The sequence below is a fragment of the Camelus dromedarius genome, chromosome 32 (genome assembly GCF_036321535.1).
Source record: "Camelus dromedarius isolate mCamDro1 chromosome 32, mCamDro1.pat, whole genome shotgun sequence".
Classification (NCBI taxonomy): Eukaryota; Metazoa; Chordata; class Mammalia; order Artiodactyla; family Camelidae; genus Camelus; species Camelus dromedarius.
The window spans coordinates 953763-970608 of NC_087467.1; the positions used below are offsets into that span (position 1 = coordinate 953763).

General features: G+C 43.3%; 2 pseudogenes; one reads left to right on the forward strand and one right to left on the reverse strand.

The window, feature by feature from the left end:
• Window positions 1-781: 781 nt before the first annotated feature.
• LOC105100077 (cell division cycle-associated protein 7-like) lies at window positions 782-2293 on the reverse strand (annotated as a pseudogene).
• A 3250-nt stretch (window positions 2294-5543) lies between these two features.
• Window positions 5544-16416, forward strand: LOC105100084 (connector enhancer of kinase suppressor of ras 1-like; annotated as a pseudogene).
• Window positions 16417-16846: the final 430 nt, after the last annotated feature.

A 16846-nucleotide genomic window follows, 5' to 3' on the forward strand; every position in this document is an offset into this window, starting at 1 on the left:
GAATTCAAATCGGCCTACTCCTGAAGCCTCCATCCCAGTTCCCCAGGATGGCTTTTCTACAATGTTTTCAAGTGTAGCCTTGCCCATGAACCTTTGGGTCATGACTGTGTGGACCAGATGCACATGACGGAACAAATGTGCAGCAACCAAGTCGCAACTGTGACCACCTGTATAACAAGCACCACACACAGAATACTATCAGGAGAGGCCTCCAGTGTCATACGCTCCACTTGCCAGCGATCACCCAATTTCCCCACACAGTTTTAAGACTTCTGTGCCTTGATTCTGTTAAAAATGTCAACTAGTAGGAACACTAAATCAGACCTACTGTTTTTATGTAAGCTAGTTAGACGGTTTTTCTCTGGAATTCGATAGATGTAGTTAGTTAAAACTACTACTGCGTTTCCAAGTGCTTGGTTTTACGGGTGGATTCCAGGGCTATTTCAACACCAATTAAATCAAACACGCTTTCATAAAATTGTCATTTAAAAGGAACTTGGAAACTAAATGATGAAAGAGAACCACTGGAAATAAGAGGGGGGTGGTGTGGGGTGAGGGGTGGGGAGAGAAGCAGAGGGAGACTGCAGGAGGGCAGAGTGCAGCCCACACTACCTCTGCCACGCCCAGACACGCACTCATGTCTGATGAGATTAACCTGATTTGCCTGTAAGACAGACTGATCATCAAAATTCTTAACTCGGATTTCGATCACATGACAAAATTGAAAACTTTAACAAGGAAGGTTTTCGAAGTGGAAAGCAGGTGGCAGAACTTCAATATATTATGCTTGCATTTGAAACTCTTGTTTTAGACTTTTCAAGTACACACGCACGTTCCCGAAACCATGGTACTTGGCTAAGTACAGGAGCACCGGGTTGCACACCTCCCATCTCTCTGCCGACAGAAGCTACAATTGCAGACCCTGCGACACGGTGGGCAGTGCCAGTTCGGGTCTCACAGAGCATCCCGGGCTTCTTCACCGTGATGGTTCCGGAGGCAGGGACCACAGAGCTGGCTTCGAACGCCCCAGTATCCTGGGTTTCCTCAGTTTGTCTTGGTATCAGTAGTTTTCTGGCGGCACTGATGACAAGTGGATCCCGGTGACCGGTGGTAGATCTTGTCCCCAGAGCTGTTGCAGATGTGCTCCAACGCTTCCTCTGTGATTCCCTCCACCGGGCGAGCGATGGGAGAAGGGTCATGGATCCGGGACGACGACTGCGGGGCATGTCATCTTCGTTCATGCAGCCATCCACGGGCTTCCTCTTTCTCGCCAACATCTCCTCCTCCCTCTCCCCTCCCCCTCCCCCTCCTGTAGGGCACCAAGGGACTGGTGAGAGGACGAGCTCTCCGCTCAGGGTGTCTCCTGCACGCAGCACCTGGGAATGTTCGCCTCCACAGTGTCTTTGGACGTGGACTGGAGCCTGGCAGGGAACGCCTTCCAGGAAAGGAACCAGGGAAGCTTTCTAATTCTGACATTAGTTTTGCAAGCATTGCTTTGTTTTGCTTTGCTTTATATTTAAAACCCTTTTCTCCAAAAAATTCATGCCATTTTCATCCTCTGAATCAGAATTGGAATCGGTCACAGAATTCTCTGAGGGTTCAGGGGGCGCTGCTCTTTTGTTGGCTGCTCCCCTAGTGTTTCCAGCTGGAAACTTCATTGCCACCTGGAGAGGCCCGGAGCGCCTGCCCTGACTGGGGATCCTGCAGCCCGCATGGTCTGCCTGCAGCCTATTCCATCTTGTGTCTCACTCTCTGAGAAACCGCAAAATTATTCAGCATCAGAGTCGGCATGAAAAATACCTGTTAGTTCGTTAGTGACATCTGGCCTTGGTTTCTGTAAAAATTCCACAACGGTCTAACACATCTTGCACCTCTCTTTCTGAAAAGCCACAGAAAGATTCATGGTCAGAGTCCTCGTAAAAATACATTTACCAGTGCTTCACTGAGATCTGACCTGAATTTAGGTTTTGTTGTTTACAAAATTATCAGAAGCAAAGCTGTCACAACTGTCATCAGGGGATGATGAGGTTTCCATGGAAACCAGCTTCACATGTCTGAGTTTCCTGAAGTTCTTTACTCTGCGATCCTTTTGCTGCACGTGCCGCCGTCCCACAGCCCAGGAGCCCGTGCCGCGCAGGCCGGCGGGCAGGGCGCGCCGCTTGAGCACGTATTTTCTTCTTTTTTGTGAATCTGTTGTGCGTTTTGACTTGTGGTTAACATTGGAGTTCCAGTATGTTGACCCGTAGGTATGTTTACTTGCTTCAAACCGATTGTCATTCAAGTTCAAGCCCATTCTAAAAGGTATGCATTTGTACACCCCCTCCTCTGCCTTCTGTGGTTTTGCTGTCCTATTGTACATTTCATACTTATACGTTCGCTGTTAATTGTAGTTATAAACCCTTTTGTAAGTTTTTTAATTATTATTTTTAATCCATGTACTGGCTTATTTAAGTGACCTTTAATCCTCTTACACGTTTTCCTTTCCTTTTGTGATTTCCCCTTTCCTACAGATTCTTCTTTTCTGTTAAGAAAAGCCTCTTCATTATTTACTTTAGGATAGGTTTAGAAATATTGCTGTGTACCTTCAGCTTTTGCTTGGCAGAAATTCTCTCCCTTTCTATTCTAAATAGTAATATTTATGTGTAGGGTGTCCTAGGTCATAGTTCTTTTCTCCTTCAGGACTTAGAATACTTCATGCCACTCTCTTCTGGCCTGCAGACCCTGACTGTGGGCAAGCCAGCACTAGCACACTCTTTGCAGGTAGAGTTTAGAGTTCTCCAGCTCTTCTGTCTGTCCCAGGGACACTCCCAGCAGCCAAGGGGGCTGTGTCCTCCACATAGGACCCCAGGACTGGTATGTGCAGTCAGTGGCCACCCCATTCACTTCCCTGGCTGAGGGTCTGCCCATGCAAACATTCCCTTCTTTCTATATTCCTCCAGGTCGTGGAGGTCCTGACCTTATGCCATTTTTCCATCCTACCCTGTCACAGGACAACTTTCTTGCAGCTTTGCTTATATATAGGAGTTTTTCTGGCAGTGTTTATTTTCCTGTGAGAATTATCCCACACGTAGACGTGTTTTGATGTGTTTGTGCGGGGAGGTAAGCTTCACGTCCTGCTACTTCATCATCCTGATCTGACTCAATTCTGTCTTTTTACTGTAAACAGTTAGCAAGAGCCAAACCACACCTGTAACCCTTTGCTTAGAAATAGTTGGAACTAAATAGCCAATTTCATCCCTCACAAATCCTACTCTCCACCAAACACTAGAACATCAGCACAATTCAGCCAAATTCTTTGTCACTTTACAATAAAGATCACCTTTCCTTCAGTTTCCAATAACGTATTTCTCACCTCTGAGACCTCATCATATGGTCTCTACTGGTCCTTACTTTTGCCAACATTCTGTTCATGCTTATTTAGATATTTCTGAAAAGACTGAGGCTTTCTCTAAAGCTCTCCACTTTTCTTTCTGAAATCTCACCTGAACTAGTTCCTTCATGGCAATGTACACTTTTTCTAACACACACCTCCAAACTCTCCCAGCCTATACCCATTACTCAATTCTAAAGCCACGTCCGTGTGTTTAGGTACTTGTTACATTAGTACCCAACTTCCTGGTCCATTCAGGCCGCTGTAACAGAAAACCATAGATGAAGGCAGCTTATAAACATAACTTTCTTCCTCACAGTTCCAGAGACTTAGGAAACCTAAGATCAAGGCTCCAGCACATTCAGTGTCGGGTAAAAGCCCACTTCCTGGTTCATAAACAGCCATCCTTTTGCTGTGTCTTCACAGTGGAAAGACAGCTAGAGCTCTTTTTTTTATAGGAGAACTAATTCTATTCATGAGGAGTCCACTATTATGACCTCATCACCTCCCAAAGGCCCCACATCCTAACTCCATCACATTGGAGGGACTAGGATTTCCAAATATGAATTTGAGAAGGATACATGCAAACATTCAGTCTATAGTATCATTTATGAAAGCTATTTTTGCTGGATATAAAATTCTAAAATTTCAGCTTTCCCCCCAGTATTTTATAGTTATTATTTCATGGACTTCTGTTTGCATTTTTCAATGAAAAACTGCTTTATTTTTGTTTTTCTGTAGGTAATTTTTCTCATGCAGCTAAGTTTTTTCTCTTTATTACTAGCTTTGAGCAACTTTATTATGCCGTGCATTTCTGTAGGATTGTTCATTTTCCATTAGGGCATCAATGAGCTTTCTGGATCTGTGGATATAGAATTTTCATCAAATTTAAGAATTATTTGGCCATTATTTCTTCAAATGTTTTTTCTTCCCTCTCCTTTGGGGACTCCAGTTACACATGTATTAAAGTGCTTGGAGTTTTTCCAAACTCAATGATGCTCTGCTTACTTTTTTCAGTCTTTTTACTTTCTGTGTCTTATTTTAAATTGTTTCTATTGCTATGCCAGCTTGAAGAATGTCCCTCCCCACACCCTTTTCCCCCGGTAAACATGTTTGTTTTCTATGTCTGTGAGTCTTTTTCTGTTTTGTAAATTAGTTTATTTGCATCATATTTTAGATTCCACATATAAAAGATATTACACAATATCTGTCTTTCTCTTTTTGACTTACTTCATTTAGTATGGTTCTCTCTTGGTCCATCCATGTTGCTGCAATGGGCATTACTTCATTATTTTATGGCTGAGTAGTATTCCATTATATATATATATGTTTTTTACCTCATATATATAATACTTATATATATATATATATATATATATTTGTATTTATATTTACCACATCTTCTTTATCCATTCATCTGTTGATAGACATTTAGGTTGCTTCCATGTCTTGGCTACTGCAAATAGTTCTGCTATGAACATTGGTGTGCATGTATCTTTTCAAATGAGAGTTTTCTCCAGATTTATGCCCAGGAGTGGAACTGCTGGATCATATGGTAAGTCTATTTCTAGTTTTCTAAGGAACTTTCATACTGTTTCCCATAATGGCTGCACCAAACTACATTCTCACCACAGTATAGGAAGGGTCCCTTTTCTCCACATCCTCTCCAACATTTGTTATTTCTAGACTTCTTAAATATGGCCATTCTGACTTGTGTGAGGTGATACCTCACTGTAGTTTTGATTTGCATTTCTCTGATAATTAGTGACATTGAGCATTTTCTCAGGTGCCTATTGTCCATCTATATATGTTCTTTGGAGAAATATCTATTTAGGTCTTCTGCAACTTTTTGATTGGGCTGTTTGTTTTTTTGTCCTAACATAGATAGTTGAATTAAAACATGAGCTCCTGGAGTTCTGACTCAGCAGGTGGGGAGGGTGGGTGGAGAATTTGTATTTCTAACAGGTTCTCAGTGAGGCCGCTGCTGTTGGTCTGGGGACCGTCCTTTGCGAGCTGCTGCCCTACACGGTCCTACTTCTCAACTCAGTAGCCGTTATCTGTGAACTGGGCAGAAAACAGCCTGGGTCTCAGAATTGTCATTAGGACAAGAGCTTTGCAGGATTGAAGACCTGACTGGAAAGGCCTTGACACCCCCAGACTCCCCCGACGCTGACCACCCCCCACCGCTCCGGGCCTGGATGATTCCCTGCTGGACTGTTGCTCTGAGGACTGGGAGCTGTCTGGCAAGCACCTGCTCCAGCCCTGCCCCTGCAGCCTGGAGGCTCTAACCGTGTGGCCTCTGGGCCACCAGGAGCTCATCCCGAAAGGGGTGGAGCGGCTCCGGGCCCTGAGCTCCGGGATCCAGAGAACCTGCAGAGCCTAACAGAGTGGGTGCTGGAGAGGATCCAGGCATTTCAGAGCTTAGCCCAAGGTCGCCTGGGGGGCTGTGCCGAGCCCCCTGCAGATATGCTCAGTACGGTTGTGGAGCTAGTGCAAGAGGCCTGTTCCCTCCTCTTCTGGCTCAACAGGACTGTCCGACGGCTGAGAAGGAGAGCAAGGTCCTGAGGATCTGCAGCCACGTGGCTGGGACGTGCCACAGCGTCCCGAGCTGCAGCCGGGAGGAGCTGTGGGAGCAGAAGGCCGGTTGGAGCGCCTGCCGCTGGACGATCCTCTGGGCCTGGAGATCCACACTGCCAGCAACTGCCTGCACTTCGTGTCTCGAGGGGGTCCCGGGGTCCCAGGTCCCCAACGACTCCTGACAACAGATTCTGCCTGGAGACAACACTGTCCAAGTCAACGAGCAGGCGGTGCTGGGCTGGCCCCAGAAGAACGTGGTGAGGGAGCTGCTGCGGGAGCCAGAGGGGGTAAGCTTAGTGCTGAAGGAGGTCCCGCTCCCGGAGGACCCCCCTCCCCAGCCCTCCTCAGGCCCTGAGCTCCTCCAACCCAGTGAGCCCGTCGCCGGCTCCGGCCCTCTGGCTCCCAGGGCCCTGTCCGAAGATGTTTTTGCTTTCGACCTGACTTCAAACCCAAGTCCTGGGCCCAGCCGCGCTTCCTGGACAGACTCGACTTCCCTTGACCCGGAGCCCCTGCCCAGCCCACCTGCACCCCCTGCCACACTCCCAACAGGGGTAGCAGGCACTCCCGAGCCCCAGAGCACCCTGACAGAAGTCACAAAAAATCAAAAGGCGTGGTGACACAGCTGAGCCGCGGGGTGGGTGTGGGGGGTCCTGCCGGGAGCTGGGCCGGCCTGACCTGGCGGCTGGCTCCTCCCGCAGGGGGCCGAGGGGCTGCAGGGCCCGCGCTGGCACCGCCGCTGGTGCGGGCTCAAGGGACACATGCTCGACCGGTACCGCCAGCCCCAGGATGAGAAGGCAGAGGGCCTCATCAACATCTCCAGCTACAGTCTGGAAAGTGGACAAGATCAGAAGAAAAAATGCGTGTTCCAGCTCACCCATGGCGGGTATAAGCCCTTCATCTTCGCTGCTGATACCCTGATGGATCTGAGCAGGTGGCTGCGCCATCTCATTACCTGCATTTCCAAGCACCAGCCTCCAGGCTGGTCCCCCTGCCCCGAGAGGAAGGCTGCTACAGCCAGGCCGAAGCAGAAGGCGCTGACGATGAGGCTGGATCCCTCTCTGCCTCCCCCACCCCACAGAGACGCATCACCCACCGCCACCCCTGCGCAGAGCAGCAGCGAAGGGGCACTGGAGGGGAGGGTACGGGGCTTGGGGCAGGGTGGCGTGGCCCTCCCCTGGGCCAGCCGCAGCCCTCCACTCAGGAGCACCGGCAGAGCACAAGCGGGACCCGCAGCCCAGTGAGCTCGCGCACCGCTGCAGAGCACGCCCGAGGCAGAGCCGCAGGAGCGGCAGGCCCTGGAGGAGGCACTCGGGGACCCCCCGCTGCCTGGGGAGAAACTCCGCCGCTGGAAGGAGCAGAACCAGGAGCTCTGTTCAGAGGGCCTGGGGGCCTGGGGGCCTGGGGAGGGGGGCGAGCTGAGGGTAGCTCCCAAGTCCTGAACACTGACTCCAGGGAAGAGTCTTCCCACCCCGTGCTCCCTGACCTTGAGGAGCGCTCCCATCTCTGCCCCCTGTCTCCAGAGAGCGACCTATGATCTCCTGACCTCTAACCCTAGCCGGTACCCTAGTTCCTGATCTCTGGCCTTGAGGACTACCTCAACCCCAGCCTCTGACCGGTCTAGGACGGAGCATCCCTGGATTCTGTTCCAGGTTGGAAGTAGTGCTAGTCCGTGGTTCCACCCTAAGCTGACCTCCTGCCTGAGCTTCTGCCATTTCTGCTCCTCTCCCTGGAGCAGGGTGAAATGAAATGGGCTCTGTGCCGACGGAGGAGCAGGAGGCTGGGCTCAAAGAACGCTCTCCCACCCCGTGCTCTGACCTGTGGGGGCACAGACCCTCCCCCGCCGTCCCTCGGCACTTCTCCCTTCCCCAAACCAGTCTGCACGGGCATTCTTCACTTTACACAGGAGACGCTTTTAAACAAATAAAGTCAATTCCTCTAACGTGAAAAACAAAACAAAACAAAACAAAACCCCCAAACACGGGCTCCCTTAATAGATTAAAAGCTTTCCAGAATCCAGGACTATATATCAAATTCTCTATAAGTTAAATATAATACTTCAGTACAATTGCATTAGATAAATATGTCTTAATAATGTGATGTTTGTAATTATTTGTGTAACTATGAACTAGGTCACCAGGACTGGGCTGCGACTTTCAAGGTCATTTTGAGAATACACTGATGGGAAGATGTGCTTCTAAGAGTCTACTGTCCTGTTTTCAATTCCAGAGACACACACAGTCCAGAGAGTATATAAAGAGATAAACATTGATTCTAGTTTCAAGTCTTTTCAACACACATATGTACAAATGTAGATAATGTTTAGATAGTGACAAAGTCTGTGGTTGCCTCGATACAAGTTGCCTGTAGCTGAGGGTGCCTGTGTCCACTGGTCGAGCACTGCCTAGAGTTACTAACATGAAAGCAGGGGCAGAGGCATGAGATTAGCAAGAAGGACAGTATTTGAAAGGATGTCTGTACGTTTATTCATTTGAGCCCCCTGAGGGCTGGTGCATCCTGGTTTCACCAAGTCCCAAGAAGTTTTCACTTTTTCATCAAAGAAATGTTTTTAAAAATATAGAATAAGGAATCTATAACTTTGCGTACTGTTGTAATTGTCAGGCAATGACAATTACATTCTCTTTTCAGTTGCAGCCCAGGAAAAATGCAGTGTAATGGCCTAGGTGATAGCATTGCTGTACTCTTCCCGCTAGATGGGGATATACACCTAGTCAATGTCTTTAAACACAAAGCATTTACAACTTGAAGCTTCGCATCTGAGCCTTCGACTCCTGTGTGAGGGAGGGCCTTTTCATTCACGCATTTACTCATCTGCACTTTCAGAACCTCTGCTACATGCCAGCCTGAATATTAGGAATACAAACATTAATAAGACCCAGTTGTCCTGAAGGTTGTCACAGCCTTCTGGTGAGGAGGGACAAGCACATGTTGCTAACTAAAATTCAAAATAATAAGTATTGAGATGGGAAAAAACTCTGGAAGCTCCTGACTTAAGGAGCATCTGAAGTATCTGTCAGCTGCTTCTGCCTCTCTCTAGTTTTGTATTTTGTAAAACTTGGGTCAGTTTTATAATAGGGGTGTTGATGTTTAAAAATTATCTAATGTAATAGATATTTATTGAGCATGCGGTTATGCAAATGTGCAAAGCAAGATGCCAGGTGCTACCATGTATCAACATGGCTTCTTTTCCCCGTTCGTTCATGGCTTAAGAAGCTTACATCCCACAGGGAGGGTGAACCGGACACACAGATCACTGTGACACGGGAAATACTGTAAAATGAAGACTTAAGGATTCTGAAGAGAGAAAGTTAACTTCTAGCCTGGGGAATCCATAAGGTCTTTATCTGAGAAGTTCCTTATAAGGAGTGTTTTTAGAATAAATGAGTTCCAATCCATAAGAAATGACTGGGAATCTCATTTCAGCCAGAAGAATAAGTGAGGGAAACTACTGTTGGCACAAGGCCCCTGGCCTGTCTGTGAGGCTCTAGCCAATCCTAACAGTGCTACTTACTGACCAGCTCTGAGTTGTTGGGTAGGTCAGTTAATTTTTCTTTTCAGAAAACCCCAGCTTTCTCTTTTATTAATGAGTTGACTAGACATATGTAAGCCCTTGTTTCTCATCTCAAACATAAGTCAAAAATGAGGCGGTGGGGAAATAGATACAGGTTTTATTTAGGCAATGGGAACTCTGCATTTCCAGCTAAAACACAGTATCTGGTTAGCGGATGTTACAGATTGAACTGTTCGCCCCCTCTTGTTCGTATGCTGAAGCCCTAACCCAGAGTGATCACAGTCTAACTGTATTTAGAGATAGAGATGATTAAAGCTAGATGAAGCCTTAGAGTGGGCTCCAATTCAATCTGATTGGTGTTCTTAGAAGAAGACCCAGAGTTATGTAGCCACACAAAGAGACGCCAGGGGATGCGTGAGCACAGAAAAAAAACCATGTCAGATACAGCGGGAAGGCAGCCATCTGCAAATCGAGGAGACAGGCCTCAGGAGAAACCAAACCTGCTGGCAGTTTGACATCTAGGTCCCAGAGCTGTAAGAAAAAAACTTCTCTTGTTTAAGCCAACCAGGTTGCAGTCTTCCGTTCCGGCAGCTCAGCCCTGGCAAGCTAACAGGGAGGCTATTATAAACATAAGCCTGGAAAGGTAATCTGGGACCATTCTATAGAATTCCACAAAGCTGAGAAATTATGCATTCAATTCATTTTTCAATGAGAAGCCATAACAGGTTACGAGCTTGAGAAAGGGACGCTCTCGGTAACATCCAACCAGCAGATTGAATCATTGAAAGTAAAGCCACGGCAGAAAAAGGAGCGAAGTTGGGAAGGATTTTTAACACCAGTTACAATGAAGGAAATTGAATTGAAGTGACAAGTGATACTAGAAGGAGCTCTGGGCCAGCAACCAGAAGGTCGCGTCCAGTAGGGGCGCTGCTCTCCCGCTCGAGCGCTTGGTGGCCATTCAGAAGGCTCGTACCTCGCAGAGCTGTGATTTCAAGGTCTGTGATGCAGAAATGTTAGTACTGGTCATTTGCCTTTCACGGGATGGTGGTTGGGGTCAAACAAGAAAACTGCTGACAAAGAGTTTTAAAAATTATTAGAGGACTAGATTGATAGAGAGCCTGCATGTTCTTAGTGTTAAAAGAGACAATAAGGTTGTGGGGTCTAATCTTTTTTTTTTTTTTCCATTTTCCCATTCATTTTTATTAAAGTTTAATACAATATATTGAATATAGTTCCCTGTGCTATACAGAAGAATTTATTAAAATCTATTTATATATATGGTGGTTAATACTTTCAAATTTCGAACTCCCAAATTTATCCCTTCCCACCCTCTTTCCCCCAGTAATCATGATTGTTTACTATGTCTGTGAGTCTGTTTCTGTTCTGTAGATGAGTTCATTAGTGTCCTCTTTTTTTCTTGCTTTAAGATTCCACGTTTGAGTGATATGTGGTATTTTTTCTCTTTCTATCTCACTTCACTTAGAATGATGATCTGTAGGTCCATCCATGTTTCTGCAAGTGGCATTATTTTTTCTTTTTATGGCTGAGTATTATTCCAGTATAAATATACCACAGTCTCTCTATCCAGTCATCTGTTGATGGACGTTTAGGTTGTTTCCATGTCTTGGCTATTGTATAAAGTGAACACTGGGGTGCATGTATCTTTTCAAATTAGAGTTCCCTTTGCCCAGGAGTGGGATTGCTGGATCATATGGTAAGTCTGTTTTTAGTTTTTTGAGGAATCTCTAATCTCCTTATTTTAAGTAACCCCATTATTGCCTCCCCATGTGCTTTGTAGTAAACGAAAATCTAATGTCAAAGATATTTCTTTTTAAATAGTGTGAAAAGTATGCCCCACACATGAACAATAGAAAGTATTGAGTCTCATCAGTTACCTTTGGTGGGTTAAAGGAACAATAAGGCCAATGAGGAGACATGGCTAAAATCTCAACAATAATTTACAATGACTGTGTTTCATATCATTTAGAGGATACAAACTTTTTTTTATGGCACGGCACAAATTTACGTTGACTTGAAGCACAGCTATGACAAACCAAGGGCTGTCTTGTTTACATGTGTGTATTTTATATTCTTTTAGTAGTGATGGTGAAATGTTCACAGAAAAAAAGGGTGGGAGAGGACCCAAGCCCAAAGAAGCTGTCTCTTCCACAGCCTCTCCTCAACTCCTAAGAGACATCCGGACTTCCCTTCTTTGTATGTGGAGCTGTCAGTCACTGAATTAGGTGTTCTTGATGTTGAGATGCACTCAAAATTGACATTGTGCAAGAGAAACTGCCACTCAAAATGTCCGCCTGGCAAATGGAGCTGTCAGTCACTTGGAACACTCCAGTCTGTTGCATTTTCAATGAGATGGACTGGTGTGTACTGAGAGCTACCTCATCAGATTTAATAGAACTTAAAGTCTTGATTAACTCTCTAGTCTGCAGTTCCCCAAAATGTTTCCTTTTCAATGAAAATATACTTTTTATTTTCCAAAGCTTGTAATGACCAACAAGCAAAACCAGACGGGGTACGTGGGATACAAACTGCTAATGAAAGAGGATAAATAATTAGGCTAGCTGTCTACTCGACTTGTCACCACACGTCAAGTGGAATGGCGCATAGCCCACGATGAACACTGGCGCTCCTTTATTCACTCATCCACTCTGAATCTTAATGGTGTCCACTGGGAACCAGTCAATATCTTTTAAGTAAAACATTAATATGTTCAGAGGAAAGCGGAGCTTCAGAAGCCTCAGTTTCTCTCCAGGCTCTTGAGTAAAACGCACTGTCCTGTCGCGTTCTGGTCTGCCTGCTCCTTTGGAATCCCCGGCGCAGGCTGGCAGGTCTGCTGACATCTCTGCTGTTCGCTGGCTGGGTTGCTATAAGTGATGTTTCCCCCTTAATCATTAACTTAGTGTCTACAATTGACCAAGGCTACTTTAGCTTTAAAATATTGTGATAAAAGTTTTAAATTTGGGGGTGTTACTGGAATCTGCTTCTACAAAGTGTCCGTTACAAAAATTATCTAAGGTGAAGGGGTAGTATATTGACTTTCCAGACCTGCTTACTAGCAGACGGTTAAGAGATTAACCTGGAGCCTCCTTTCTAATGTCAGACAGCTACAGGCAACTTTGCCAGCACAAATAGGCCGAGTGTTTGGAATTTTAGGGTGAGTTCCCCGGCTCCTATATGCGCAGAGTAACAGCCTGGTTCTAAGCACTGTCATGTCCTGCCCTGAAATACTGACCGGCTGCGTTAATCTGTTTTGTCTGAAGTGCAGTTAACATCTAGGATGCAATTCCTTTAATTCACCACTAAAGTCAAGAGCCCGTGGTTTCCTTCCCAGAATTAAAAGCATCTCTGCCAGTCAAGCCCGAACGGAGAACCGGATGCAGGCGCCTCACCTGATAATGAGTACAGCTCGCCATTCCCACTAGTTTATGGTGTCTCTGGGCTCTGATTAGTGGGCTCTGACTGCTCTCCACAGCTCATTCTCTCTCTTCAGCCCCTTTCTTCCTCTTCCTTTTTTTTTTTTTTTTTTTTTTTTTCCCCAATTGATGCTATGGCTCTTAGTCAAGTTCCACTAAGTTATGGCAAGCAAACCCTGCTTATAATTGTTTTGATCAACTAAGTAAAAATAAAAAATCAATCTAATAATCTATTTCAAATGATCGAATCTATAAAATGCATTCACAGATTTCACAGTATTTTCTTTATTTTACTTAAGCTTCTAAGCTGTTTCTCTTAGCTATGTCTCATCTCCTTAATAGATCAACAGCTCTGTGAGACAAGGCATGGTGAACATAACATAGAAGCTTTTTTATTGGGAGGATGGAGGCCTGTGACTTCTGATGAATCTACCAATAACATCTTGGCTGAATCTCATCAGAAATTTGCATTAGACTACTTTGATGTCCCTACCAGCTCTAGAAATTTAGGGTCTTATCTCAGTGAACAGAGAAGAGAGAAAATGTGGAACAAATTTTTTTCTAGGAAATTGGGAATTAGAGTGTGAATGAGGAGTGACAAAGCCCTGTCTAGACTGATGTTAGGGATTCTCAGTGGAGAGGTTCAAATGACAAACAACATGACATCGTGGAGAGATGTATCATGTGTATAAAATAAACCAAAATACCCTCAGTAAAATTGGCCCTGCCACTCCTACTTTGTTGAAGATACTGTTTTAATACTTCCGACTGTATTTTCCTTGATAGTTACCAGGTAGCATATGGGTTAGGTTTCCTAAAATAAAGACAAGACTACACCTTTGCAAACACATGCTGCAGATCCTCGTTCAGGCTCACTTAAGTAATAAAGCTTTGTTTCAAGAATTATGTAGACCTCTCTGTCAATTTAATTAGCTAAAAAATCGGCTACTCTGAGAGATACGGGATACTTATAATAAAAAAAACTGTCAAGTTTGGGTCATTAATATGCAAAACTGGAAAAGACATTAGAGGACAGAGAAGAAAGAAAAGATTAGGAAAAAACTTTTAATGGGAGGAAGACAGAAGGAAGATGGATACAAACAAAAGAAAAGAAAAAGAATGCCTTCCTAAAAGCAGAAATGGTACAAGTAGATTTGGATAAAAAAATCAGACTTTTTTTGGAATCGAAAAACGTTTTTTAGAGGTGAATTACTTGTAACTCTTTGCAGACAGGGAAGTGAAGTCAAAGATAATGTAAAGTGTTTGAGCACATATAACAGCATAAGAACAGGGATTTTGTACATCTCGCTATACAGACACACCCAAGTGTCATCACTGTGGTGGTCAATTTGCTTTTTTAAAAAATATATTTTCATTAAAGTCTAGTCAGTTTACACTGTTGTGTCGGTTTCTGGTGTGCAGCAAAATACTTCAGCCACATGGAACATACATATATTCACTTTCATATTCTTTTTAACCATAAGTTACTACAGGATATTGAATATAGTCCCCTGTGCTTTTATGGACGCTTCGAGAGACCAACTGGAAGAAGATGAATTCCTTCTCAGCAGTCGATCATATCCACTTTCAGTCAATACATTAAGTGAAGTTGATTTGAGATTTGAGCAGAGTTAATCATTTCAGCCATGAATTTTAGAAATTCTTCTATAATTTCATTACTAAAGGCAAATTCAGTGGTTAAAATAAGTAGGGTTTTAATTTGAGTGTCTCTATTACACTTTTTCTTTTTTCTAAATGTCTTTTTCTTTCTTATCCATCTAATCTCATGCCTTTGGTTTTGGTGGCATGAAAAGGAAACATCATTTCAATTCAACAAAAACATTTTGGCATATACTAGCTAAGGTGACCATAGACTTTATAAATCAAATTGAATCAACTTTTAAAGATAGCCTTATATTGAAGTTTAAGTAACACATGATAAACTGCACATATTTATTTTAAAAATTATAAAACAACTTTAAAAAGTTGTTCCTTGACACTTACTGAGATGAAACTGAAATAGAGCACTGTATAAATGTAGGGTATTCATCCTAGAGATTTGACTTAAATATATAATAACTTTAGGGAACATCGATCATCTCATAAAGACACAAAAGAAAAAGAAAAAAATTCCTTGTGATGAGAACTCTTAGGATTTACTCTCTTAACTTTAATCTGTAACACACAGCAGCATTAATTCTATTAATCACATGAACATTACATCCCTAGTAATTATTTTTCTTAAACTGGAAGTACCTTTCCACTGCCTTCATCTAATTCCGTTCCTCCAATCCCCACCTCTGGTAACCACAGATCTGATCTATTTTCCTATGAGATTGTCTATTTTTGAAGTGTAATCGACCTATTAACACTGTGTTACTTCCTGTTACACAACATAGTGATTCAGTATTTTTATACATTTCAAAATGATCACCATGACAAGTCTGGTTCTAATCAGTCACTATACAAAGACAGTGTATGATTATTGACTATTTTCCCCACACAGTTTATTTTACCCCTGTGACTTATTTATTTTGTAACTAGAAATTTGTACCTCTTAACCTCCCTCACCTGTATCTTTTTTCCCCTCTACCCCCATCCTTTCTGAGAGTCATCTGTATTCTGTATCTATAACTCTATTTCTGTTATGTTGGTTCATTTGTTTGGTTTTTAGATTTCCCATATAAGTGAGATCACACAGTATTTTTCTTTTTATGTTTCAAATGAAATATACTATGCTACACTCAGCATAATGTCCTCTGGGTCTATAAATGTTGCCCCAAATGGCAGTATTTCATTATTTTTCATGGCTGAGTAATATTTCATTGTATATATATATATACCACATCTTCTTTATCTATTGATGAGCACACAAGTTGCTTTCATATCTTGGCTGTTGTAAATAATGATGTAACGAACATAGGGATGCATGTATCTTTTTGAATTAGAATTTTTGTTTTCTTCAGATAAATACTTAGGATTGAAATTGCTGGATCATATAGTAATTCTGTTCTCAATTTTTGAGGACTCCCCGTACTGTTTTCAAAGAAGCTGCACCCATTTACATTCCCATCAACACTGCATAAGGGTTTACTTTTCTCCACATTTTTGCCAGCCCTTGTCATTTGTTGTCTTTTTGAAAATAGTCATGACATGTGTGAAGTGATATCTCATTCTGGCTTTGATTTGCATTTCCCTGATTAGTGATGTTAACCATCTTTCTAAGTGCCTGTTGATCATCTGTGTGTCTTTGGAAAAATGTCAGTTCATGTCCTCTGTCCACTTTTTAATAGTTTTTTTAAAATGTTGAGTTGTATGAGTTTTTATATTCTGTACATTAAACCCTTATCAGATTTGTTGTGTGCAAACATCTCCCATTCAGTAGGTGGCCTTTTCATGTTGTTGATAGTTTTTTTCACTGGGCAAAAGCTTTTTAGTTTGGTGTAGTCTCATTTGTTTATTTCTGCTTTTGTTTGCCTTGTCTGAGGAGACATATCAAAAAAAAAAAAAAAAAAGATCACGAAGACAGATGCCAAAGAGGGTTCTGTATGCCTTTTCTAGAAGTTTAATGGTTTCAATCTACATTTGTCTTTTTTTTTTTTGTCTTAATAATGTTTTTAATTTATTTTTGCTCATGGTGTCAGAAAGTACCCCAATTTGATTATTTTTTACATGAAGATGTCTAGTTTTCCCAAGATGATTTAATTAAGAGATTTTCTTTTCCCCATTGTATATTCTTGTCTCCTTTGTCATAGATTAATTAAACCCATAGGAGTTTGGGTTTATTTCTGGGCTTTTTATTCTGTTCCATTGATCCATGTGTCTGTTTTTATGCCAACGCCATGCTGTTTTGATGACTGTAGCTCTGTAGTGTTGTCTGAAGTCTGGGAGGGTTATTCCTCCAGCTTTGTTCTTTTTCTTCAATACTGCTTTGGCAAT